The sequence below is a fragment of the Lissotriton helveticus genome, chromosome 8, assembly GCF_964261635.1.
Source record: "Lissotriton helveticus chromosome 8, aLisHel1.1, whole genome shotgun sequence".
Lineage (NCBI taxonomy): Eukaryota > Metazoa > Chordata > Amphibia > Caudata > Salamandridae > Lissotriton > Lissotriton helveticus.
The window spans coordinates 837,667,010-837,670,104 of NC_136069.1; the positions used below are offsets into that span (position 1 = coordinate 837,667,010).

General features: G+C 40.2%; 1 long non-coding RNA gene across 1 annotated transcript; it reads right to left on the reverse strand.

Annotated features, from left to right (window-relative positions):
- Positions 1-637: 637 nt before the first annotated feature.
- On the reverse strand, positions 638-1,387 carry LOC144771786 (uncharacterized). The gene is made up of 3 exons (XR_013599476.1): positions 1,307-1,387; positions 1,184-1,213; positions 638-762 (listed from the first exon to the last, which is right to left on the reverse strand). It is a non-coding gene; the product is annotated as an uncharacterized LOC144771786 (long non-coding RNA).
- Positions 1,388-3,095: the final 1,708 nt, after the last annotated feature.

Genomic DNA, 3,095 nt, shown 5'->3' on the forward strand with positions numbered 1-3,095 from the left:
ATCCAGCTGACTGTTTTTGCACTATGCAAAATGCAAAACTCGATGGAAAGGATTTGGCGCCTGTTTTGCGACCCACCACTTTTTTCTTTGCACCGCTTTGACCAAATGCACGGAAACATTCAGTCCTCCCAAAATGAAACAGGGTAGCAGGTTTGCAAATTTTGCACGCACATTTGTCAAAAGGCGAAAAGTCATAAAGGGACAGACTTCCAAATACTCAACAAATTCATGCACGATATTCACCATGATGCCACAATCGCCAGTGCAGCCCCCCATGTACCGCCATGGGGACATTGCGAATATCTGGATGTCATCGCAAATATTGGTGAAAATATATATATATATTTATTTGTACATATTCGGCAGTCACTGTCACATGCTCATGTATGCACTCACAAACTCGCTGAGACAATTATGCGCCCATTCACACATCCACTCACACACTTATACTTTCAGTCACATGACCACTCAGATACTCATACACCCACTCACATACCCATTCAGTTAGTCGAGCACCCACTTGCAGACTCACTCTGAGAGTGATGGACCCATGTACACACCCAGAGAGTCAAAAAATATTTCCCAAGGGAAACCTATCACACCAACATAAATTATTCAGTAAACTTATATAGTTATCTCCAAATTGAACATAAAGGCACAATATGAACAGAAAATAGAATTCATTTAATTGTAAAGACTTTTCCCTCAGTCCAGCCAACACGTGTTTCGTCGTCTGGGCGGACACCCACGACTTCCTCAGGGCTGGGAAAAAAGATACAATATGAAGATATATTGGAGTTGCGAGATACACTATCTCGTGAATAAACAGTTTACAGTTAGTCATTCTATTTAGGCGTAAATCCATGCTGTGAAATTACTCAATACCATTAGGTGACATCCCATGATGTCCATACATGCTTATGGAGGGGTACAAGAGGTCGATCAATTTTTACATTTCAGCGTTTAGAACACATGACGGACTACCTCACAGTTCGTGATGGTGATTGGCCAATATCTCGTGACGGTATTATTCTGCTATCATAAGTGCTCACCCAAGTCTTCCTCAAACCAATGGTGAATATTGATGTGATTCATGGTGCCCAATTTGTGCAGCCAAATGTCCCAATCAAAGGGGGTTCTACTCTATTTATTTGGTGCTGAGTAAGTATGTACTCAGGCTTACCTGATAAAAAGTAGTAAATGACCTGTGTGCCTAAATAAATCAAGTTAAGACAGGGTATTAATACTATATATATTTTCACATTTGAAACATTATATTGTACATGTCATCTCAAGGTAAACATACCTTCTAGCTGGTTGTAATTCCGGCCCAGCCTAAACGTGGCACGGGCAAATATCCTTAGTAGCGCTGTGTTCGACTTATTTTTCTTCGTTATTGCTAAAATCAAATAAATCGGCGTTTATTAACTATTGTCTCACTGAGAATTTGTTATACGATTTGCATCTCTGAAATACCCCGAGCTTACCTTCCAATCGGTAGCTCTCAATAATCTTTAATTGTCGGAGATCCTTAATTGTGATCCCGGGATGGGTATATTTTAAGCGACTTCCTTCCTCCAATTGTTGCGGAGAAATGAATAATATTCCCTGTTCAAGAAAGACCGATATTAGTATTCAGTGCTTACAAAATCCCCAATATCCATAGTCACATATGTGACCGTTCTGTACATGGCAGCTTACCTCCAAGTATTACGGAGTTCAAACGCGGTAATTTGCTGGCTCTCGCCGAGCGTTCCGCTGAGTATCAGAAGCCGGCGTCTGTGACCCGGAAGTCCCGTATATCAGCACCGGGTTCACAAATCAGGTCGGCCCATAGGTCTGGTAGTTAGTGTCCCGATCTCGTCCTCCATATTGGAGTGGTGGAAGTACAGTGCGGATGCAATGTCTTCCTATGTTCATCGTCTATGCGTGCTTCTCATCATTATTTTAGAAGCGAGTGATATATTATTTTGTAAACCAATGAGTGCATCGAATATTAATATTTATCAATCCTAAATTTGCTCGGGTGTTGCGCATAGATATACAGTACCGGCATGTGCCTTAATTTTTAATCCTTAAGTGAGACTGTCGTGTCGAAAAAAGAACTGTGAGGTTTACAGGCTAATTTTTGTGGATTATGCAATATCCTTATTACTGTATATTCACAATCACGAGTGATGTTAACAGTTTCTCAAATATGATGCAAACCACATATATGCAATATGTCCATGGATTACGTTTACGATTTATAGTTCCTAAAATATATGCTAAACATATGTGTATCACGTCCACGGCCCAAAATACCGGTTTATGGTTACCTAGATGTATTCAAACATCAAATGTGCATTACGTCCGTGGATCACATACATTTATAGTTCTTGATCCCCATAATATTGTACAACGATCACCAAACGTAGAACCGTTTATAAAGCAATCATATTAAGGGTTATAAATTAGATGTTAAGATATTTACATATTTACAAATGACTACGGGTTACAGTTAGTTGTTATAATATTTACATATATAATTACAGCATTACATGACATGATGATGCCTGGAAATGTTTGATGAGCCTGCCACTATCTTTCCTACAGTATACAACATCTAACATTTATTGGGTTTATATGTTCATCATCTTAATCTGCTTAATCACCCAAATAGTAATGTAATTCCTGATCCGAATTCATCCCATGCTCCACCGCCCGCATAGTCAGTATCCATGAAGCTTCTCTGCGTCTCAACGCCAATTCTCTGTTGCCCCCTCTTGGATCATTCCTTACCTGATCTATTGCACAGAAGCTGATTATTTTGTGTTTACCCTGTGTCGAACATTGGTTAACATGTGTGGCCGTGTTGTAACGTGTGTCTTGGTATTTGATGGCCCTTAAGAGAGTCATGAATCTACTTAGAGACTCACTCATTGACTCATGCGTACAGTCTCATACCCACCTAGAGACTTTTACAAACACTCACAGACCAACATGGGTATACTCATGCACCCACTCACAGACCCACTCAGATACTCATGCACCCACTTACAGACTCACTCAGAAAGTCACGCACCCATGTAAAGACCCACTCAGAGATTCATGCA